This window comes from Solea senegalensis, linkage group LG18 (assembly GCF_019176455.1).
Source record: "Solea senegalensis isolate Sse05_10M linkage group LG18, IFAPA_SoseM_1, whole genome shotgun sequence".
Lineage (NCBI taxonomy): Eukaryota > Metazoa > Chordata > Actinopteri > Pleuronectiformes > Soleidae > Solea > Solea senegalensis.
Genome location: NC_058041.1, coordinates 2201794 through 2227363, shown reverse-complemented (window position 1 = coordinate 2227363; position 25570 = coordinate 2201794). Strand labels below are relative to the sequence as shown.

At 46.5% G+C, this 25570-nt stretch overlaps 1 long non-coding RNA gene across 1 annotated transcript in view; it reads right to left on the bottom strand.

Moving 5' to 3' along the window:
* Window positions 1-25570, bottom strand: part of LOC122758832 — a 40331-nt gene that overhangs the window by 1727 nt on the left and 13034 nt on the right. The window contains exon 2 of the long non-coding RNA XR_006358199.1: window positions 20014-20083. This is a non-coding gene — a long non-coding RNA (uncharacterized LOC122758832). The remainder of the gene's footprint in view (window positions 1-20013; window positions 20084-25570) is intronic.

The window sequence follows — 25570 nt, the reverse complement described above, 5'->3', positions numbered from 1 at the left end:
TTATATGAATAGCAATGAGATATAACGACAGAGCAGAAATGCAAGCTAAATAACATGCATGCTGTGTGTGTGTGTGTGTGTGTGTGTGTGTGTGTGTGTGTGTGTGTGTGTGTGTGTGTGTCTAACCCTTCAGCCATCCAGCTATCATCTCCCGCCAGACAGGCCCCACCAAGCAGACCCAGCTGGATAATGAGATCCATTATGATTTACGTGCCAAGAAGACAGGCAGACAGAACAAAGACATGTACACACACACACACACACACAGTGCTGTACAAGTGTGTGTGTGTGTGCACGTGGGCTCTCTATATCTTACTGTATGAGCTGATGTGTGCTGCCACTGCTTTTTTCATCAGCTCTCTCTCTGTGTGTGTGTGTGTGTGTGTGTGTGTGTGTGTGTGTGTGTGTGTGTGTGTGTGTGTGTGTGTGCTACATTAACTGCCTGCAGGACATCCTGCAGTGGCTCTTCTTTCTGTCTGCAAGTGGAGAACTCAGAGCACTTCTTTTCAGTTTCCTCCTCCTGTCTTCTCCCTCTCTCCAAACTTAATGAAAGATTGGGATTCTCAGGTACAGCAACTCCTCTCTCCCTCTCCCTCTCCCTCTCTCTCTCCCACATACTTGCAGACAGAGACCGAACAGCAAAGATTAGGCTACAACTGTGTGCTGCATCAAAAAAAAAGGGGGGGGAGACCACACCACAAACTCCCCTTTAATGATCTGTATCCCAGCAGCACTGCAGCTGACCACGGGTTTGTTCTTAATACTATGTATTTGTGTATGTGTATGTGGGTTTTTTTTAAAAAAAGGAGCAGCTTCATTTCACTTTTCGGGAACGGGAGGAAAGAAATAAACAATGCTGTGACAGTGGAGGGTAATACATTTAGAGCTGCACGCTGGGAGCAACTTTCCCATAAAAAGGATGCTATACAGAGATATTAATTACTGTGTGCGGCGGGGAAATTGTACTGCACAACATGGTATAAACAAAGACATAAAAAAGGTCCCAATGTGAGGTTTAAGATATTATTTTGAAGGATTGTTTCCTTTTAAATCCAAATGGTAATTTGAATTGTTCCATAGAAATACTTTCTGGAGACTATGCGTCTGCGTTTGAACGGTTGATGATTCGTATGAAAAACCCATTTTCCTGTGAAAAATGTCTCCTTGTTTGCACGACAGTGGGAAAAGCCCTCAGACACCTTGTTAATAATGGAAACCAGCGAATGTTCAGTGGCACCAAAGAGGGTTTAATGTTTAATTTACTTTAACAATTAAGCAATAATTAAAGATTGAATCGGTTTAATCCTCTGATCCACCGATCGTGTCAAACACACGGACTGTGCATTTGAAAATGTCCTTTAGTTGCCACGAAATGTTGAATTAAGACTAATCTCAAACACACACACACACACACACAGAAAGAGACAGAGAGAGAGAAAGAGAGTGAGAGTGCAGCCCTGCCCATTTTCTCTGGTCGCAGGACACAGAAAACAATGACGGGATTCTCTGCTGTTCCTGCTTTATGAAGTATTCAAACCACGCCAGCTCAATGAGAGGCCCAAATGCCAAGATACAGACTTGCAAAGAGATGAACTGAGATTCTTAGAGAAACAGACTCGAGTGAGGGACAACGAGGACACAAAGCAGCGGCAGAGCAGAAGACCACGTAAGTAAATAATAAAGGACAGGAAACAGGTAATGACCAATGACGATGGACTTTGAATTTGACAGACCAACAAATAACAGACAAAACCAGAGTGACCTTTCGCCTGGTTTACAACAAATGGTACAGTAGCAACCTACGTTAAATCGACGCCAATAACGCTTTACAGTGTAGCATCGATTTCTCCAAAGAGGAACGTGACCCAATACATTTAGTCTTATATTCTGTCTCCATTCCATCACCTTGCACAGTGGTGGCCGCATGTAATCGATTGGAGGGCCACATGTGGCCCCCTGGGCCACCAGTTTGACACGTGTCGTAAACAGAGAGCAACAGTGTCCACCAGTCACGAGCTAACGCCACCTCGTACGCGGTCACAACGCTCCTCTACGACGTCATACCGGGCGCCTTTACGCCGTAGCAGAGAACAGGTCCGACGGGTCCGGTTTTAAATAAAAACAAAAAAAAAAACGGTCAAACAAATTAAATAAACATCAAAGTGAAGGAGTTCTCACATAGAAAAGGTGCAACGGCTCTGCAGACTGATCTCTGGGGGGTTCTTCAATCATGTATTATTCTTTTTAAAGGATACTTTATTACATCTGGGGTCTTGTGTTTATAGCTTTGGCTGCCATTTCTGTGGATAATGACAAAATTGTTCACACCAAGTTAATTGTTAAGATCTGGGACTGAGACGGGGGCAAGAAACACAAGCGTTAGACGACTTTTACATATACTCCGGTAGCAGAATTTATCTGGGGCGATAAAATACAATAAAAATGAATACATAAACTGTCTTTTACAACCGTCATCTGTCTGCTTGTCGACTTTGTCGTAGTCATGAACTACTTTGGTGGGAATAGTTGTGCAAATCTGTGAAAATGATTTTTTATGATTAATGAAACGCTCTTTTGTGTAAAACATCCCGATTGTTTTGATCCACAGATGTTTTTATAGCGACGGTATTAGAAGCACCACCCAGAATAGTCCCAAAAAAAAAACTGCTTCATGTGCGGAGAGAAAGGCTTTGGGATGACATTCCTTACGGCTGTTTTTTATTTAATGTCACAATGACACACAAGCGCAGTGAATCCCAGCTGCAAATATCCAATCACGCGACCGTGCCAGTGTGATCACCATTCTCACTGTATTTACACACAAAATGTTGCGGTTGCAATACATTTCTCCACGGTTAGCCGCTCTTTGAGAAGTCTTTTGACTTCTAGGTTATCGTGTGTGTGTGTGTGTGACTGTTGTGGTACGTCAACGAGCGGCACCAGCGTCGCAAACCAAAACACAAACCAAGTCCCTGTAATTGAGCAGCAACAGAACAACAGCGAGCCTCAGATCTTGCTCCGACTGAAGCCTAATGTCAATATTTCTCCAACCAAACCAAACTCGGGGTGAGCGCCCCCCCCCCTCGCTCACTCCTCCTTAACATAACAGCTCCTCGCTCACTGTGGTGCCAACCCTAATCACTTCCTTCAGCACCAGGTGGTTCTCATTGACTGGGACCCAGCTACTCCACTCAGCAGGATGCTTTGCCAGAGGAAATTGGCTCCTCTACTCGCATTTATTGCTCGCGAGCTCTATCGAATGGAGTCGCGTGGACCCTCTGATGCCGGCGCTGGCCTTTGTTCAGGGTTCTGCGAGCGGCGGGGTCGGTTCGCCGTCCAGAGAAACAATTAGAAACACCCTTTTCCCATTACTCCCCACCATTAAGCACCATTGTATGGAATAAGTGGATTCTAATTCATGCCCTCTCTTCATGGGCAGCGGCCGCTACAGTGGCTTTGCCTCTGCTAATGAAGAGGATGAAAGAGAAGTGTTAATCAAACTGAGCATCTCATCTGTGGTAATAGGGAATGGAGACGAGGACTTGAAGTGGCTCCCTCGTGGCTCATGTGTGTGTGTGTGTGAACATGTCTGTACTACGCTGTCAGCACAAAAAAGGACATTTTGACCTTGTGAGGTCATTTTCTTTGGTCCTCACCACTTTGGCTTTGTGAGGATTAAGATTTGGTTTAAGTGTTAGGTACAGGATTTAGGTTTGGGTCCCTTCAGACCTTTTTTTTAAACAGTAAAGGTCACATGTAAATGCACTGTTTTATGTTTTTTTTTTAAGAAAATCAATGCATGTGGCTTTCGGTCACAGCTGGGTTGCGAACCCAGGACTCCTTACAACTCCTAACCAGATGAGCTAACGGGGACGATGCATGACTGGAGCCTGGTTTTCTGTCCCTGGCTTAAATAATACATGACAAAACTGAAGCTGCGGGTTGTACAACATCTGACCGGGGGGCTGTGATTGGCCCGTGGGCCGGACTTTGGGCATGCCGGGTTTAAGGCCCTGGTATACTTCCGCGCCAAGGACAGTCAACCGGGCCTCGACCTGCGCGACGGGCCTCTCAGCTGTGAGCCGCTGGAACCAGACGTGGGTCCAGACTTGTACGATGGTGAAGTGGGACACTACAGCACCCGCGCGCGTGAGTATCCGCGATATGCGACACACTGGCCTCCGCTTGCATGAGTGAACGCCCCGCGATGGGCCAATGTCTTTTCACTACAGCAGCCCTTCAGCGGTGGTAAAACCAGCAGGGTCTGATTAGATTTAAATGTCAAGAGAGATAGGACAATACAGTTATCTTCCAAATTATGGCCCATTAAAGGGGATAAGCAGTGAGCGTCCCACCTCGCCTAACTAATCACCAACCAGATACATCATCTCACGGACTGAGGCGTAATTTGGGGGGGTTGGGGGCGGCGGTTTCCCCTGCTCTCTGTCACTCTGTGGAGGCGTGCAAGGGCATCCAGGAGTGTCTGTAATGTGTGATCAGTGTGTGTCTCTCTGGAGGGGGCTGTTTCAGCGCCCCAGGCCTGTGCCCCATTAAACAGAGAGAGGGAGAGAGAGAGGGAGAGAGAGAGAGAGAGAGAGAGAGTGGTGCCTCATTTAGACAGCAGGAGTGGCAGGCTGTGTTCCACCTGCCACCGACAGACAGACAAGAGGGACAAGGACTTGTGACTGAGGCCAAAGCAAAACATAATTATGCGGGGATGAGCCCATACAATACTCACCAGAGGTCAAACACTGGTCAGGATCACGGGATTGGACATGTGAACAAGAAACACGTGAGATCCGAAATAGCCCAAAATATCATGTGAATGGTTCATTAAGCACAGGCTATAATTAGAGACCAGATAGTGAGTGAGGGATTAAAGGGATCGTGTGATCCATGTGGACTTATTTTGGGATGAAAGAAGGAAAAACGTAACAGTTTTGGACGAGGCTGTGATACAAGACATGAACCATCCATAAGATGAACTCATCTTCTGCCCCATCCATCCATCCATCCATCCTTCTACCACTTCATCCTCCACATGAGGGTGGCTGAAAGGCGGGGTACACCCTGGACAGTTTGCCAGTCCGTCACAGGGACACATCTCGAGACAAACCACCATCCACGCTCACATTCACACCTATATATGGTCAATTTAGAGGGTCCAACTGACCTAATCCCCATATTTTTGGACTGTGGGAGGAAACCAGAGAGAACATCTCGGTGCAGAAAGGCCCCGGGGTCTTCTTGCTGCAAAGACAGGAGCGCTACACCAAACATGTGGCCCTGCTTCTGTCCCATTGTTCTGAGAGTCGAGTTTTCTCTGCTGTGATCCAGCATGCATTATGCTTTTCATCCCTCATCATAGATGAGAGATGGCGATAATGAAAGGGACGAGAGTGTCTTTATGGAGGAACGAGGAAAACGAGAATATCTGACTCATATCGCAAAGTGGCTTCTTTCACATACTCATTTCTCTTGGCTGCGTTGCCTTTTTTTTTTCTTTTTTTTTTTTACCTTATCTCCTTTCCTGCCCTGCAGTAGTTTTTTTTTCTTCCTCCTCCTGTTGTGTCGTTTTTCATACGCGCTCATTTGACCCGATCTTATGTCTTCTCTTTAATCTCTCCCTCCACTAAATCTCTCCTTTCTCCTCTCATATCTGTCCATTCAATCGCTCACTCCTCCATCATGGAGCCACTTATATTTGGCTTTGAAGTCTAACCTCTGCTGGCGATTTATGCACAGGAGGCTGTGATGAGCATTAGGGCCCCCCTCGTACGGTAACCCTTTATGGGCAGCACTATATATAGCTGCTGTGTGTCCTGTAAAAGCTTTTCATTGCGCGGAGACATCAATGGATCAATAAGAGCACCACAATTAATCTTATTAACAAAGGGAGCAGCATCTATGTATTAGGCCGGGTTATACAGAAACACAGGCCGCCAGTGTTCTGACAAAAGAGGTTTCAAGAGGATGCATTTGCTCATTTTGAGTACAGGAGCACAAGAGGTAAATATGATGAGGCGGAAAAACATCGACGTGGTTCATGGAACTCTAAGGAAGCAAAACAAGGTTCGAACACTCAACTACTCTGTTGTCCTGCCTTTAGCAGCTTCATACAACCTCAGGTATACAGTGGCTGCACAATACGTTGCCATGGGGCCCCAGCTGAAGCTCCATGGAGGCCACTGGTCTGAGGCAGACCTTCTCTTGAACTGCTGCGAGCAAGACTGGAGGGGAAAAGCTAGAGAGAAAAAAAAAAGGGGGGGAGTGAAAAGGAAGGAGAGAGAATAGGAGGAGCCCGGGGAGTCATTTCTCTCTCTGTCAGCTCCCTGCCTCCCCCATCCCTCCCTCCCACATCACCCCCTGAGATGTGGATGCTTCGTGGGGACAATTACCGACTGACACTTCATCATGGGCTGCGCGACAGGCGCTGACGGCCCTCGTCCAAACAAATGATGCTGGGGTCGAGGTTGCGGGCCTGCCTTCGAGTCAGCCTGCCTGTAGCCGCGCCGCGCCGCGCAGGCCCTGCCAGCACTACATTAGCAAGTGCACACACACACACAGAGAGAAAAAGCAACATTAAAAGAGACTCCTCTCAACCAACCACCTCCTTCATTTAAGAAAAACACATTTATCAGCAGAGGGGGATGGTGGCTGAGGAGGGGGGTGGAGGTCTTCGTTGGAAGGATGGAGGTTGGCTGGGGGCGCTACAGTACTGTCAAACCCCCTCCATCCCCCTTAGGGAAAGAGAAAACTCTTCATTTTTGAAAGACAACTGCACACACACTCACACACACACACACAACAGCATCCTAAGCCCTGCGCACATACAGCTAATCAGATAATGGTCGTAAAAAAAAAGAAGAAAAAAAGCAAACGAGGCAAAAGAACACGCAATCAGCACGGTGACACCAGCGCGCATCAATTAACCCGCGTGTCTTTGTGGAGCACAGATAACACTCTGACCCCCCAAACCCCCCCTCCCCCCATCCTCCCTCCCACTCCCGCTCCCCCATTCACAAACCAAACCAAAACTCTTTTGCCTTGTGGAGCAAAGTTTAGTCTCAAAAAAGTAGGTCAATTGGTAACAGTCCAAAAAAAACAGAGGAGGAGGTGCTGGCATGTCGTTTTTAAGAATAAAAAAAAACACCAAAGAAATCGAAACCTTCACTGTCATTTTATACTGGAATGCAACGCGTCAAAACGCCATTTAATCTTACCGCGCTCCACTCCTAAACACACACAGCGATCGTAAAAAAACAAAGCAGGGGAGGCTGTCAGTGAAATATACAACAATTGAGACAGACATCAAACACTGCAGCACTTGGCAAAAAGCTTGCCACTCTCTCTAAACAAGACTCTCCAGCGTGCATGTCGGATGGAGGGGAGGAAAGAGAGAGAGGGAGAGACACGGGGAGATGGAGACAGCATAAACAATGCAACATTCATCAAAGCCAGGAGGACGGCATCGTCCTCGCTGCGCGGGCAGACTGCTAATGCATGTGGCTTTGTTGCGGCGCTGTCCTGAGCTGCCACTGTGCAAAGACAACGCGCTACCGTAAATCAGGTTTGTGAAAACTTAACAAACAACCTGTTCCCTCTTGGCGCTGTACTTTGTGGATGCCCTCTGCAACACCAACCCCCCCCTCACACTCACACACACACACACACACGCCCCAGGGGGAAGTCATTGTAATGTGATTTTCTCTTGTAATGCACTATGCATTTATTATCATATTCTTTTCATCCATACACCTGATGTTTCCCCTATTGGCAGCCTCTCCCTGATAAATGTGTTTATGGCATCCCTCACATCTACAAAAGCCTGCACAAGCTGCTGTCTAAGATAAATAAAAGGGGAGCTGAAAGAGATGAGGGGGAGTAAAATACAGAGCAAGAGCCATGCGTCATGTTGGAAAGGCCCTTGAGAGCGCTTTCAATCTTTCCGTCAATATTCGGCGGGCAGGCCTGTACGCGCTGCGGGACGCGTCGCCGTTTATTTATCATAAGGACACATGGCTGACAGCTTCCTGTAAACAAGTGCAATGTTTATATATGTGTGCGTACACTCGCTGTAGCGTATAGAGCGGCTTTCACAACACAAACACCCGGAGATGCGCGGTCCCCTTTATCCATTAAAATGGCCGGCGATAGCTCAGTAAAGTGGAGGACAAATGATGGAGTTGAGCTGGAGCCAGAGTGCTTTCTGATAACAGTGTTCTGCACTCATCACCGAGCGTATACAGTACATGAAAACAGAATCACACACCAATTAGTTAGACCTCGGCATTTAACCCATTCTATTTTACACACCAGTAGTGAACACTTATCGGTGCAATGAGGGCTGGATGCATTGCTCAGGGGCACCCAAGCCCTACACTACCTGGGATTTGAACCAGTCACTCTCCAGTTACAAGCCCAATTCCTTTCCTCTTGGCCTTGGGTTGACACTTAATCACCTCCAATATGACAAACTCTTGAATAAAGAATGCATCATCCCACAGGTTTCTCTCCCCAATTTTTCCCTTTCACCCCAACCTGCCTAGGCAGATGGCTGCACATGTTTGCTTCTGGTTCTGTTATGAGATTTCTTCCTGTTAAAGGTGAACTGTCTTTTCTTCTCTCAATGATATTGTGCAGTTCCTTGAGAAAATGAATGTTGTGATTTGGTGCTATACAAATAACATTGACTTGAATTGCATAAGTGTGAATGTCCTAGATTATACACTTTCACAGTAAGCGACTATATCTTTATTTTTATGGTAAATTGACAGCTTCACAGTTAGGTCACATATGAATGTGATTGAACATCATTTTTCCTTCATGAATACTTCATGAATACTGCATGTTCCTGTAACTTCTCAGTAGCAACGCCATATTAATGTGATTCAGCATAAGTACGGTATATAAATGTCACCCAAAATCACTTTAGAGACATTTCCTGTGATAGCCACACCAGTAATTCCACAGTTAAAGTACTTTGAATTGATTATTCATGTAATTCATTGTGAAATGCACATTTAAAGCCTGGGAAATCAAACGCCTGGAAGACTGGATGTAGACGTTTTATGGCAACGAGAATGTCCAGAACAATCAGGCGAAGAGTGGTGACCCCCCCCCCACCCCAACTATGGAGCTGTCGGAGTAAGTTCCAGAAATTTACAGGACGTCCAGACGTCAACGCGTGTGTGAAATCAGCTCGTGTCTGCGCCTGATCGAATGTCATATTCATCGGCACCACAGTCAATATGCTCGGAGATAAAGCTAATGCTAAACAACAGCTGGTTCCAGTCAGGCAATAGCACACCAAACTTGAAATAAAACTAAAGAAAGATCAGGCTGGTCATGTGAGCGCAGGTGAGTGTGTGTATGTGTTGGCGTGCGTATACGTGGCTGTGTATCTAGGCTGGCTGACCCACAGAGAAAGACAAATGGCTTTAGCAGGGGGGCCGTGCTTGACATTTAGGTTTCATGTGGTAATGGACGGTGACCTGCCGGGGTCAGAGCCTGCCAGCACGGCAGCAGAGGGCCCCATTCCGAGACATGGCCCCATCCTTGTAACCGGACACTAGCAAAACAGTGGTGGACACGCACACACACACACACACATAATCACTCACTCAGTCAGATGAGAGAGGAAGACAAAGGGGCATCAGGCATCCCACAGGTTGGACCACATAGGTGGGGTGTCATGATAGAGAAGAGACAGATGTGTCTGGTATGTGGTTTTAAGTGTCAGGATGCAACAGGCAGATTTATAGCCGATGTTCATATTCAGCGCGTAGCGGCGCTGGCGTCTACATCCACTCCAGAAGCTTTGCTATAGGCTAGGAGAGGAATAACAGGAATAACAGTGTTGTTAAGAGAGTTCCCCGTGTTCAGCCACAACTCAGCAACAGCAGGCTACTTTATATACTGTTTGTGACAGCTTTGTGGTAATAATGGAGCCCGGGCCTCTGCTAGTGCAAGTGGCATGCTCAGTCAAGTGAGGCTTTGCCTACGAGAACATGTACACACACACACACACACACACCAGGCAACCTCCTTCATGCCTAATGAGACCACTGGGAGAGTGGAGAGCAGGAGGCAGAGAGGAGGAGAGGAGGAGAGGAGAGAGACGAAGGGAAATAAAAGAGAAATAGCAAGGGAATATGAGAGAGGCGCCACAAATGAGGAAAAATACCAATACGTGGAGGAGAAAGGAGACCAAACTTTCAAGGTTTGCGACTGGTGAGAGGAGGAGACATGATGGAGTGATGACCTGGATTACTGCCAGAAAAGGAAGATGGAGGGGGAGGAGGGGGGGTCAGAGAATGAGGAATGAAAGTGTGTGAAAGAGAGAAAATGGAAGCGAGAGGGAGGTGAGGTACACCTCTAGGCTTAGCAGTGGGTGGTTATGCAATGTACACAGCACAAGAGAGTGTGTGTGTGGGGTGGATCAAAGACACGGGGTGCTAAATCTGACACCAGAGTGCAACAAGAGATGATGAGCAACGAGGGGAAAAGAGACAAAGAAAAAGGGAAATATAAAAAGAACAGACACTCCCTTGGGATGGAGAGAGTGAGAGAGAGAGCGAGAGTACATTGGGTACACGTCGTCTTTGAGTCACAACGCTGGGGGAGAGAGGTGATGACAACGAGAAATAACTCGCTGCCAAAAAAAAACCCCAAGAAATATATGGTACATGCCAAAACTCTACCTCTGCCTCTGCAACAGGAAGGTGCACATGGTAGGCTGGGGTGGGGGTCAGACAGACAGACAGACAGACAGACAGAGTAAATGGCTTGTAGCCTAAAACAAGGGGAAAGGCTTAAATGCCTGGTGAAAAGGGACAGCTGAGTCGCTGGTTATATTTCCAGGTAAAGAGGGGGCATGAATTATTGAGCAGGTGCTCAGTCTAATAAAGTGAAGATGAGACACTATGCTTGCTTGTTTTAGACCACAGTGTTCAGCGAGTGACATGTCACCTGTACCACAGCCTGCTGAGTTGTATTTGTTTTTTACTTTCTTCACACTGTGCTCTACGACAATGTCAGTCCGCGCGTTAGGAAAAGTACGACCAAAACATGACTTTTCAAACACAGAAGCCAGATGAGACACTTCAGAGTCATTACTGTTGTATTTATACGTTCAATCGGACTCAAACTGGTCGCTCCACAGTTCCCACCCCCCCCCGGCTTTGACCTGGAAATAAAAGATGAAGTTGGTACACAGAGAAAAGGCTGGTACATTGTTCAGACCTATGAGGAGCGCAGGGAGTTCGATCTAATTTATAGTGATCAATAATTAGTTTGAACACATTCAAACGTCGCCATAAACGTCACAGTTTTCATTCTTTTAACAATCTTAATGGCTACTTGATTAACAGTGCTGCTAACATTAGCATATTCAGCACTCAGCAGAGTAGGATGAACTCTGAACTGCAAATCACTGACAACAGGAGGACGCTCTGACAGTTTTAAACTAACGTAATTATGTTAAGGCCCAACTTTATTTCTAATATCGTTTGCCAGAAACACGAGTCTGTCCACCTGACTGGGACTGAGTGCTTTTTATTTACAATATTACCCTTGGATGAGAACGTGTGCAGATATTTATTATTTATTTATTTCTGATGTGTGTTTTGCACCAAAACTAGGATACAGTGACTACAGTCTGCACCAAATAAAGTTACACTTCTGTTTCTGGACTGTGAGGAAGGAGCAGCTCAACTTAGTCCCAGTTCTCAGTCGCTCTGCGAACAGTCCCCAGTGCATTTTCTCATCAGGCTTCTAAAATCATCCCAATCTGTGTCAAACATTCAGGGATTTGAGCTCCGGGGAACGGTCCTCCTGTATTGTTTTCTCCTAAGTAAGTATAAATCTCACTAGTTGTACTGCAACGCACACCCTGCGCTAACATTGTGGGGGGTGGGAGTCACAGGTGAGTCAACTGTGGAGTGGGCGGGCCTGTAAAAACACCATCCAATCCTATTGGACGGTCCGAACGAATTCATTGGACCGTGATGCATCAATGATGAACATGTCACGATGGTGAACAGGTCACCAGACCATCACAGGGCCACATCGAGACAAACAACCATCCATTCTCAGACTGAAACGTGAACCCAGGTCAAGACTGCCGACCACGACACCCACCACGTGATCCTGACGCTTAAACGAGTCGATTGACAAATATAAAGGCCAGCCCGTGTGCGCGCGGCGTAATATTTCTAATGATTGTTTTTGACTGACGAGTAATGAACACGCGGTGCATTCGACAATGATGAATGTCACGCTGTCAGATCATTTAATAATGTGTTCAACCATAATTATGAGCAGCCACGTGGGACAAACCATTCACATAAACCCTCAGCAACGCCGTTACTGTCTGACGCGGGCAATATCTTACACTGCAGGCGTGTCAATAAGCTGTCAGCAGGTAGATGCATCAAAAATAAAATCCATCTCAGCTATTAGAATGAGCTTCACTCAAGGCACACTGGTGTTTTTATGTGGTCTCCCTTTGTAACTGCTACAAATAGGTTCAGATGCTAAGAGCGCTAATGCTTACAATAAATGTTTAGTGCTTATCATTCTGCTAAATCTCTCTAAGATAAAAACAAACAACAAACCAGGAGCCAACATTGCTGTCACTTAGCAGCTTAACCCCTCGTGTTCACGCCACACGGACCTGTGCCACAGACGCACCCTTGGTAAATTGCCGTGGGAATAATACACAACGCCTTATATGGACATCCTGGGTGTGTGTGTGTTCATAGGTCACATATTCCGGCTTTGCAAAAAGTGTTTTTTCTGTGTTGTTATTTATGATTAATCTTATATCGCATGTTATTTTTTTAACCCGGCGAGTAGCAATATTTGTGCAGAAGCGACAAAAACAAAATTTCACAAAGTGTGGCTCAGGTTTGTTTTGATAGTTGGTGAAAATCATCAGATCGCTTATAGGTTGTGCTGAAAAAGAGCAAAGAAGACCCTCTACTGCACGTTCTTATGGCGTTTTAAAGGCCACAGAGACCGGAAGCTCCAATTAACGCTGCTTTTTGTGTGTGTATCTGCGTCATTACCTCGTTTATGAAACAATAAAGTTTCAGAACAAACAGTTCAGCCACTGCTGAGAAAATAGTGTTGTATTGTTTTCCTGGGCTCTGCGAAGCGGATCGGCACTTCCTTAATTTGATGTCGTCATCAGAAATCCTCACCACCGTAGCGCCTCCTGGTGCGGGCACTAGTCCGGGCACATCCGGTTGCGTACATTCAACCGCAGAAGAAGAAGAACTACTCTCGTTGTAGCTGCTGAGATGCAGAGCATCCACCGTGCCAGAGGGGGAGCTGTGTATCTGAGAGCTGGCCTGTCTATTACGTCACTTCCAGGTACCTGGCCAATCACAGGACAGTGGGAAAGCTCTCGTTGGCTGGCCAATCACAACACAGTCCACGTTCTGGGGGTGTGGTTTTGATCTGAAACAGCGCGGCTGACGAGAGCGTCAGTGAGGAGATATTTTGATCGGCTCGTTTGCAGCGACTAGGAGGTTTTTAACCATGAAAACAAGTGAATATATGTAAGCAGACCTCCATAACTAACATATATGTGTGATACAAGCATTCTATGTCGCCTTTAACGTAGAAATGGAAAAAGCGGCACCTGTAACTGCATTGTGTTCTGACAGTGAATAAAAGTGACGAACCAAAGCTCTCTTCTTCTAACTGCCATGTTTCAAAAGGCACAATTTGCTATTTATATTCTCTGTTGATACGCTCGGTGTTCTATCTATATGTGCTCTACTTACAGGAACATATAAAGAAGTTTGCCTTTGAATGGAGGGAAAGTGCGCGGGGTTAACTTCCTATAGTAAAACACAAACACATAATTGTTATGAGCCAATATACCATCGAGATAATCATTTCCGGGGAGACGTGTTTACCTTGGGCTGCGAGCTCAGCCAATTAGAGGCCCGTCAGTGCCCCGCGTTCACACATTAATACACCCACGTACACAGTCGCAGAGCTGCACCGCAATAAAAGACTAAGAGTATGACAGGAGTGTCGAGTCCCGCCATTATGGAGACAACTGACAATAAAGCTCTCACTTCAGTCACAGGGATAATAACAATAATAATAATAATAATAATATGTTCCATAATAATTCAATGAGGCACTTTCTCTTGTGCAAGAGTCTCAGGAGCCCACGGGCGAGCGGCAACACTCTGAAATGACTCTTTGTTGCATTAAAATCAGTAAATATGAGCAATTTTCACACCACGAGAGGTGAAACTGAGCCGCAGCCAGAGGAGAGTTTTATACTGTAATGAACACATCGCGGCTGGAATGGTGCAACTACATTTTAGTTACCCACAAACGCCATAAAAAGGCCACACCCTGAGTATATTACACACAACTCCATCATGCCTTCCTCTTTTTCCTTCCCGCTCACTGCACATTTTCCAGCGCGGGGAGGAGCCTGCAGTACATATCACCGTACACTATATAATACATCAGCGACTGTGCAGTCGTTCAATTCTTCCCTCTCTTTCCCGTTCTCCGGCCCTCTCCTCGGGGGGGGGTGGTCCAGTGGCTGTCCGGAGCACATGTGTTTTGGTTTACCTCGAGAAGAGCGCTATCGGAGCACGGGGCTGAGAGCAGACTGTGGGCTTTGTCTGTGGCATCATTAATCAACTGTCCTTTAACAAAAACAGAAAACCAGATGAGAGACAAGGGGAAGAGACGCGGGGGGTGGACCCTTGTTTAGGTACAAAAAAAAAAAAAAGGCAAAGAGAGTAAGACAGAAGGAAGAGGAGAGAGAGAGAGAGGGAGGGAGAGAGATGGAGAGAGATGGGGGATGCTTGACCCAGATCCAGGCCTTTAATAAATCAAGCAGCAACAATAACAAGCAAAGTTTTCATGTGGCTTGACTGATTAATCAGGCTTTTTTTTTTTCTTGACATGGGAAGCGAGGGAGTCTTTTCTTCTTTTGCTGTCTTGTCTCTCTTGAGGGAGACGTCGGAGTGGCTGCACGAGTCCTTTAATGTTGAGCGTTTCTGTCTTTAGGCTGCAAACTTTTGAGAGACGTGGCGGAGGCCCGCGTCGCTCGCGCTCTAATCAGAGTAAGGCCTTCGAGGACAGTTCTGCTGACCGGGGCGAGGGAGGCGAGGGAGGCGATAATCCTTCCTGCACAGGCACACGGATGCATACACGTGTCTCTTTAATAAAAGAACACTATTTTACGCGCCACACTCACTCTATTCACACAGCCACAGAGTGTGGAGCGGCCCTACGAGCCTCTTTGTGAGGTGCCGATCGATAGGCATCGAGTGTGGACAAGGAGACCTCAGGATCGATAAAGGGCCATTACACAGATGTGCCTGATGGGACCTGAGAGAGACGAGGCGTAGGTGGGGTGAAGATACATTTGGGCGCTTCTTCGTTACGTATGTGCATTAGGAGGATCTTTGCATACTGAGCTAAATCATTTGTGACTTTATGTGCTTTCTCCTCCTGCTTTCTCGCTCTGACAGTCGACTCGATCTAAATACTGGGATCCACGAGGAATCGTCAGGTGACTTGAGCCGGACAGTGGCTAATGCTCATCAGATTGGCCGGTCGACATAAAAATACGTCGCTTGTCGTTCCTACTGAGCTCACAAAGTTCCTCCCTACACTTAACTAGGAGCTAACACAACACACTACGTGGTGCAGACACAACAAATTAGGAGTATGTTGCCAATAATTCCATAGAACTATGTCAACGTGTGTCCCTCCCCCCCTTCTCCTAGAGAGTACGACATGTTCTATCTCTCCATACACACAATAGCTTCCCCCATTGTGGGACTAATAAAGGATCATCTTATTTCACGTGTGGGAGGGGGGGGGAGCACATTTGATGTGGGTGAAGTGCATAATCTGAGTTATTTAGGTTCCATTTCTCCTCTCACTGTGAAAAGAAAATGATCCAAGGATCTGTTTACGTCTTTCGTGATGCTCACTGCCAAAGATCCGCTCTCTGTTACACAAACAAAGACGCTCACACACAGATGAGCCAGTCAAGCAGGCGACTGAAACCAATGAGGCAGACTGTGAGCTGGCTCTTACATTCATCGCTGTGCTCCAGAGGAAAAGAAAGATTCACTATCCCCGCATGTAATACTAGTGAGTAAGACCTAGAGGAGGAGAGGGCTCTCCATCACTCTTCTCTGTGGCCCGCGTCCACGGGCAGCGCCATTACAGGACGGTTGAAAATAGTGCATCTGGATGACGATGTGGAGACTATGGACTATTAAATGTCAGGCAAATGCCTTTACCAGTGCTCATGAAATTGCGCCGAGGTGCCATGTCGGCTCCTGCATGTGCCGTCCAAAAAAAGCCTTCTGTGGCTGATCAAAAAGAAAGTGAACGCGTGTGCGTGTGTGTGTGTGTGTGTGTGTGTTTCTGGGCTCAGCCAGCAGTCCCCATTGGTTTGGAAGGCCACAGCAGGCTATAACAACTACAGCCTGGCCGTCCCGTTAGTAGTGTGGGCCCTCTGTTTCAGCAATCTGGGTTCTCTTTGCCGCTGGACGGGGACCAGGTCAGACTGCACAATACTCCACTGTGTTTGGGGAGGGAGCGAGGAGGAGGTGGAGAGAAAACTGCAAGCGCATGAGTCTTTACGCACTGTACGTGTAGAGGTAAGTACGCATGGGACCATGTGTTTGTGTATTATGACTGTTAGGCCCCGCCCCCACCCAGCCTCACACGACCTCCATCATTTCGTCATCATTTTTTCGCTACCTCAGCTCAAACAGCCGGCCGTTTTGGGACCCCTGGCAGCAGTTTCACCGCCCCCCCCCACCCCCCGGTGTGGCATTTGAATGGTGTTGTTGGAGGTAACTGCAGCAGGAGAAACACACATCACTGTCAGTGTGAAACAATCGAGCGGGGAAGCAGACACGCCGACCTGTGCAGCCGTGAACGACGACAGGGGAAAACAGGCCGCGTTTACGGCGCAGGGCGGTACCTGTCCCTTTAAGATCTATTTCTCACAGCTTGCAGCTGCAGAGCGGAGCAGGCTAGCCCGAGCTGGGCAGCGCTGTGCTGTGCTGTGCTGTGCATGTATGGTAACGGGGGGAACCGCGCCGCCCAGCTTGCCAGCCCACCACAGGGAATTTGTTTATGTTTCCTCGCTGCCAAGTTCCTGTCAGGAGGCGCCCCAAAGAGGAACTGCAGACTGCTCAGTACTGTTAGCTACGCCCTCTCGACTAGAGTGGCTGGGGTTTTTCTGCATGCAGTATCGGGTGGTGCTTTGTAGCAACACTCAAATCCAGGGAGGTCTCCTCATCATTTTCAGCACTCACTCTCTCTCACACACACACAAACAAACTTCAAGCTCCTCCTATGTTGTTCCAAAACCCAGCTTTTGGGAACTCTAACCTTCTATAAAACATGTTCCAACAGAAAGCCTAATTTATGACCCCAAACAGATTAACACCAATTTACTAAAAACACAGTACATAAAAACAGCACAAAGGCGTCGTTTTATGAAAGCACAACTTTACAAGTGGCACTTTGTTGCTCGGGATTATGGGAATTATAAAAAAAACAGAGCACCACCACATGAAACACAATAAACAGGATTGGTAAACTCACGGGCATCCAGTCAACCGCTTGTGGAAAGAGCGGAATCTAAATCAAAGAAAGAAAAAATAAAGGTTCTCACTTCCAGAGACACGCGACGTTTTCTTTATAATCACAACAAACAAAAGTGACGATCCGTCGCTGCCAGTCAAACATCGTTACGGCGCTGCAGCCACATGTGCACTGCGTGCCATTCGAGGTCAGCAAGTGCACTGAACGCTGTGGCCATGTGAGCGTTTGTCTCTGCTCAGAAAAGGGAAAAGAACTCCCGTCAAGGACGTCAAGACGGCGTGAGCAGGGATTAGAGAGATGTACATACGTGTGTGTGTGTGTGTGTGTGGCAACGCAGAGGAAGAGATGGAGAGAAGATGGAAGCAAAGCTGGAAAGACGCTGGCAGCGGTCGGCGCTGCGAAAGCAAAGCAGGGGAGTTATTGGATGTCAGCTCGGGTGGACGCTGGCACATGTCACTGATCTTTACGCACACAGTGAAAGGTGAACCCCTGGCTGATTGGATGACTGCACACTGGTGGAGTTTGTTTAAATAACATTCATGTTGTTCATGTGGCATACTTCCCAATCTGGTTTTTTTTTTTCTTGGGTGGAGCGCACACAAATGAAAACTTAAATCAATCGAGCGTCAGCGCTCGCAGCGCACTTCTGCTATTCTCGCCGAGAGTGAGGAAGTGCGATGCCACACAATGCACTTGCTTATTCAGAAAGCCGCGCCGTAAACGAGCTTAGCCGCACGTGCACCGACTCATGCCAACCGTCAGATCTGGACGTTTGTGTACATGGGAATTCGTTTGGTTAATGAGCCACCGGAGCTCCAAAGAGAGGGAAACGTACGGGGAAGCAAACGTGGCAAATACGGATCATTCAAGCTGCGACCAGCTCTGACTGAGGAACAACTGTGCATAAACAACACGCTTTAACTTCCTTGAAGTTTCCATGTGTGTGGAGTCAAGAAAAAACACAACACTGAAGAAGAAAAAAAAACACAGGAGTCCCATTCTAGACAGAGGGAGAGGCTGCGGGCTCAGCAGCCACCACCGACCTACCGCACACAGAGTGTGAATCATTAAAGGCATGTGTTCCACATCAACTGCCGGGGCTGCTTCCCAACCCACTTATGAGACTGGATCTAAATTATGACGGGAAGGTGGGGGGGGGGTTAAATATCGCTTTGCTCTCAGATGCAAACCCAAAAAAACCTGCTCAATCAGAAACGGAGAGAGAGAGAGAGCGAAAGTGGAAAATGCGTTAGCATCTGCCCCGCTCACAAACACAACACCAACGAGTAAACGAAGCAGGTAATGGAATAATTGCACCATTCCCCCAAAACAGCGTGACGCTTCGTCGCTGAGCCACTCGAGTGCGGTTTGACGTCCTCCAAAGAAAACACAAAGTGAAATGTGCACTGCCCCCGACGTGTGTTGCCAGGTTCTAACCTCACAGAAGTTAAGACAACAGAGTGGTCCCGACATTCTCGTCGAGGAAACAATTCAGAGAGCGAGGAAAGACGAGGGGAGGAGAGGGGAAATCAGACTTGTACGCACATGTGACCACAGCGTCAGCATGAGTCCATCAGACTGCTCATCCTTACTGACGGCACATGTTTTCTAGAGGTAAGAAGACGTGGAGGGAAAACAGCCTCTGCGACACGGTCATCCAATGTAGGACGAGGGTAAGAGACTGAGACGGAAGTGATAGGACATGATGGACGGGTCGAGTCATGACATAGCAGCACAGCACAGTACAAAAAAGGACAAACGGAGGTTTTTCCAGGCAGGAGACTTCAGTCCTGGGGACACGGTGGTGAGACTGGCCTTTAGAGCTCCTCTCTGTCATTATTGTGTCAACATTCTGGCATAAGAGGCATGAAATAAATGGAAATGACTGAATAAAAACCATCAGTACTATTTGTTCTGCAGTCATAATGTCTTGCAGCTGATACAACGGAGATAATTAGACCCAATAAATTAGTCTATACTTACAGAGTGATGGTCCAAGTTCCTGCGAGCCAGCTCCTAATGATGAATGGCTGTCTCTGTTTGGTGTTTGTCACTTTAACATGACGGAGCAAATCTCCGCGAGCTGCCAGCTCCAACTCTGATGCAACGGCAGCGCGCGGGCCACAAGATACAGTACATCCTCTAAATAGCAGAGCGCTGTGTTGTGTGTGTGTGTGTGTGTGTTTCAAAGTGATTCCACTGGTTTGGCAAAAAAAAAAACAGTGACCTTTGCAAAAGGCAATAAAAAGCAGAAGGTGGGACCACAGAGCCACGATGGCGGTCACATGACGAGGAACAACGGCACTATGTAACCTGGGCAAGGTGATGTTTGGTACCCGTAACCACAAGCCAATTACCCAGAGTCGACGGGAGCAACAAATGTGGGCTTACCCCTAAAATGTCAATCTCCCCGTCTGTGTCCAAGGAAATCTCCTATTCAATCGATTGCAGCTCCTAAACTCTGACGAGAGAGGAAGAAAGAGAGAGAGAGAGGGAGATATTTGAAACCAAAAGCTTTGTGGTCCTTATCCACATACTGCAGACTCGGTGACTCCCTTGCCTTTTCTGGCGCAGGACCATTACACTACACTAAAACTCTTACACTCTTTTTCCTTCTTTCTCTCCCGTACTTGCCTGTAATCTCCCCGCCCTTTTGCACTCGCTCACTGTGTGTGTGTGTGTGTGTGTGTGTGCACCAGACATCATGTGAAAAGTGGAGTAAAACAGTGCTTTTGTGGTGTGAGAATTACCTACGGCCAAGGGCAGGCACAGCAGTGCTTATGGCAACAACTCGATTACAGCAATGTGAGTCAGGTGGCGGCCTAGAAATCCCCTCAGCCTGATGCACAAATCGGGACACAGAGGCGCTTTCATCGCCCGGGATGGAGACAAATCTAAAGTAGCATGTCATCTCTTCATAGTAGGACGGCGTGGCGGACGGCGAGGCCGACGGCGAGGCCGGCGGCGTGCAACGCGACTCTGGAGCGAGTGTGGGAAACGATGCCATGTTGTTTAGGGACGTTTGCTAAAATGTCAGAAGTGTTTACAAACATCTCTGCGTGCAGTTCCAAATTGGAGGAGTCACATGGCACTTCAGAGACCCGATCAACGCCACCTTTGTTGCTATAGAGAGCATGGAAACCACTTTGTGGGCTTGTTTTTTTTAAACCGGAAAACAACTGAGTGAAAATGACAGGCCGGCGGTCTGCGCATGTAAAGAGGCACTTTGTTGGATGTCATGGACTCGACGTAAACGCAAAGCTTCACAATCGTGGCCAATAATATCTGAATAGAAAATTGGTTTATGTCAAAAGCGTTTCAAAAACCCAGTGGAATTAGCCTCTCTCTCTCTCTCTCCCTCCCTCCCTCCCTCCCTCTCTGTGAGGAGAAAACAAGAGAGCATGTCTTTTTTAGCACATCCTGGCTACACACTAAATGTTTTTCCTGAAGCACGTTTAAGCCAACGCCATTTCAGACCGCGGTCCGTTGGACTTGATGTCACTTCACTGGGCACTAGGAGAGAAAATGCACATCCTTCAGTGGTCCTCACAGCCACGGTGAAGGCTGCTCTTTAATGGTGTCATGAAACAATCCCCTCCCTCCAGGTCAGAGCGGCCGTGGTGCCATTTTACGAGGGGCAAATGAATTTCACACTAATTTGCCATCACAGGCTCCCGAGGACAGTGAAACGGCAGAGAGATAAAAATATCAAATTTTATCTTCACATCTTCAATTCAACACAGAAAGTCACACAAAATTTGCATTAACTCTTTCATTTCCGCGCGTGGAACAAAAGCCTCGACGTTTGTGTCTCTGAACGCAAAATCATACACATGATCCAAATAATGAGGTTCAACATTCAAATTTGAGAATCAGTCGGCTCCTCGTCTTACATCCTGTCTCGTTACACAGCTTCCTGTTGAGGACCTGGAGTGGTATTTGGTGGTTTTGTTGGTTCACTGGACCCTGTTGGATTTAAACTAGTGAGATCACATGAGGACAATATGTACACACACGTGTGTGTCTGGAGACGTGTGGATTTGTGTGTGTGTGTGCTGCATGCCTGGTGGGGATCCTGAGCATCTACGCTGATGAGTGTGGACAGGAGTAGCCTGGGGTGATTGCATCTTTATCTTTGCTGATGGGTGAAGGCAACTCACCGCAGACACTCACCTTCACCTAACACACACACACACACACACACACACACACACAGACTGGCAGAAGAGGAAGAAGCCCTGGCTGCTGGAGCCCTGCCAGACAAGTCCATCTTCTTTTTCAAATGGAAACCAATTTACTGCCCCGAGAAGGCTTCAATTGTTTGGCGGCCGCACCAAGTCTCACCAAGCGGAGAGTCTGAAAGGTGTAATGCGGCGCGCGGGGGTCACCCGATCTTCAATGTGTGACCTAGCATCTTGCGACGGGGGGGAGCGGGATTTGGGTTACTCAAGAGCTGACGGATAAAAAGGTTTGATGGGAGGGCGGCGCGGCGCTCAAGGGAAGTCATTTGTCGGCAGCACCCTCGGTGCAAAATGTGTGCGCGACCAGCCGTCGCCGAGTGTGTGGTTACTGGGGAAATGGTGGCCCTGCAGCGCGAGTCATGAGCTCACATTAAAACAGACACGTTGTGTTGTTTTAACTCACTTCATTATATGAAAATTCCTCCAGCTGCACGCATGTGCGCGAGCACGCACACACACACACACACACACACACACACACTGAATCCCTCTCATTGAAGCTCTGACTCTCAGCAGTGGAAACCCCCTTCAGTCGCACATAGATCACATAACCTCTCTTGACATCAGAGGACAGCACTCCCCATGGAAAGACGCAGATTCACACACTCTGCGTGCCGGCCGAGGATCCAGACTGCCATTGTCCTTCAGAGTCATCCAAACAAAACAATGAAGAGGGTCACGAAAGGCCCCCTGTGGAATGGTAAATAACCAGAGAGAGAGATGGACTGAGAGGGATCCAGATAGACAGACACAGAGAGGAAGTGAGACAGAAAATTGAGAGAGACTAATCCACTTTGACAGCATGATATGGAACACCGCGTGCAAAATATGACCATCTGGGAGCAGGTGAATTCCACTAATGTTCAATCATTCAGGGTGAATCCGACACTTCATGAATGGAATATGTGTCTGAGGCACGATGCACAGAACAATGAACACCTATGTGAAGAGAGAATGTGAATGACCTCACCTCTGGGTAGAAGGAAATGTGGTTATTTTACGCTGCTACAGTTATCTGCAGGGATTATAATCCCTACTGTATCAAAGGCTTGGAGTGCAGCGCTGTTAATCATTCATTAGTGCTGAGTGACCCTTATTATAAAACCATCTCTGTTGTCATTATTCATGTGGCATAAAATGCTAGCCTGTTACTGCAGACCCAGGCCGCTGACAATGGCGCGGTCCACAAAGGGCTTGAAAGGCACAGTCCCCCTTCTGATTGGCCTTTCATATGCTAATGAGGAAACTGTTTTGGGTTTACTGGCCTGGTTGGAAATGATTTAGAGCGACACCGGTGCTCCGAGCCTTTATGTTTCGGGCCGGCCGGTGGGGGCTCATATATCACTCTGATCATTAATCAATTAGCGTCTCCTAGCCACCTGTCGGACACGTCGGCGCACAAAACATTCCTACCCTTGGGCAGTTGCTAGACGATGATCATCAGAAGCGCCACTATTACCTTCCTGCCCCTTGACACCGCACCCCACCACCACCACCACCTCCTCCCCCTTTATGGTAATACCCTGATAGATTACATAATCACACTCAAAAACTAGCCACAGTGACAAAGCCTCATCTCCTGGAGAAGCAAGTATGAGTAGAGACTGTTTTATGGGTCTTTCCCTCCTAAATCAATTGAGCACCAAGGTTTTTTTTTGGTTGTTTTTTTAAATACATTTGCCCTCTGCTGTCACAAACCAAAACAAAAAAACAGATAGAGAGGGATGGATGCCGTCCTTGAAGTAGAATCAATAATGTGACGGCTATGCAAAAAGTGCTGAATGCACACCAACGCCGTGTTCCCCCCCACCCCCATTGTTTTAAATGCAATTGCCTCCAGTGAGGTATCGATGGCTGTTGACTATCGACGATGTGCCACAGCAGCCAAATACATGCGAGATGGAAAGGTCTAAACTATCAGGGCTTTAGTGACACTAGAGCGTGTGTGAGCGTGTGTCCAGACAACTGATTTTGTTTGGACGAGATGTGCTCAGCGCAGACGCGTAACAGGTGGACGGGCTCAAAGAAACAAGCGTGCATTAACCGCAGATCGGAGGTTCCACAGCGAGCGTCGACGATGTGCGTTGGTGTTATGGAAAAGTGAAGAAAAGAGGAAGGCGTAGACAGAGACCAGTATGTGTGATATTGTAAAGCGTTTGCGGTGTGCGATGATTCGCAATATCAGAGGGGGGGGGTGGTCATTTTTTACATCTTTATTCTCGTTTTCTTTTCAAACGACATATTTAAAATGATTACTGTGTGATATCTGTCAGAAACAAAGATGTTATAGTGTATAAGTCAAGACAATAATTCATCTAAATATGTATATATACACACATATGTATATATATATGTACACAGACATATCTATGTATATATATATATGTGTGTATATATATATACACACATATGTATATGTATATATATATACACACACATATCTATGTATATATGTGTATATATATATACACACATATGTATATATATATACACACACATATCTATGTATATATGTGTATATATATACACATATATACACACATATGTATATGTATGTATATATATATATAAACATACATATATGTATATATACACACACATGTATATGTATGCATATATGTATATAAACATACATGTGTGTATATATATATATATATATACACACATATGTATATATGTATATAAACACACATGTGTATGTATATGTATATATATATAAATATATATATATATACATACACATACATATATGTATATATATGTATATATATATATATATATATACATACATACACATACATATGTAAGCACTGCAAAAGGACTGAAGACCCTTACTCCCACCAAACAATCTCTTTTCCGCTCTGTTGCTTCTTGAACAACACCCAGTTCCTGCCACACTCCAAAAACCCTTCATATATTCATACTTTCGGCATGAATATACTTTTTGTTATTTGGAACTAATTCTTAAACGCGGGCTGAAGAGATAAGTGGCACTAAATTTAGAGCCTAATCCGCACCAACTCTCCATGTGGGGACATAGAGAAAGCAGATTTGTCAAGCCTGGATTTAGCAGTGTTGTTTCATTTATAAAAATGGCACTTTTCACAGAGCTTAGCGATACAAAATGGCTCAATCAGCCTCATGTGGAGAGGGGCGATGAGGATGGAGTCACTGTGAACCCAGAGAACTCAACATTGTTATTTCTATACCTGTATAATTCTAAAAAGTGCAAAAACAGAAGAGCTGCTTCACTGTTCATTGTAAAAAAAAATAAAATCTGGGCCACTGTGTTGGGTGTGTCGTGTAACGCGGTGATTTTCTCTCTCTCTTCTTTTTTTCTTTTAAATCCAACCAGCTCGGGCAAAGCGCCAGATACCAACGTTATCAGGTGGATTTTCAAAAAGAACAAAAGCTCCTCTTGGATTCTTTGCACTGCCAGAAACCACCTTCAGCCTTTGTGTGTGTGTGCGCACATACACATTCTCAAGCTTCCTGCCCCCCTTGATCTTTCACCAAATTCATTTTCTTTCAAAAGATTCAATCGCCAACAATCTCACGCAACCATCTATTCACTTTTCTCTTCAGCAACAAAAAAAAAAGTGGCTGTGATACCACTGTGAGTGCAAAGGTCAAACCTGAGTGTACGCAGGAATAATCGCATAATCACACTCAAGACATGAATGTACTTCAGATATTTTTGCACAGAC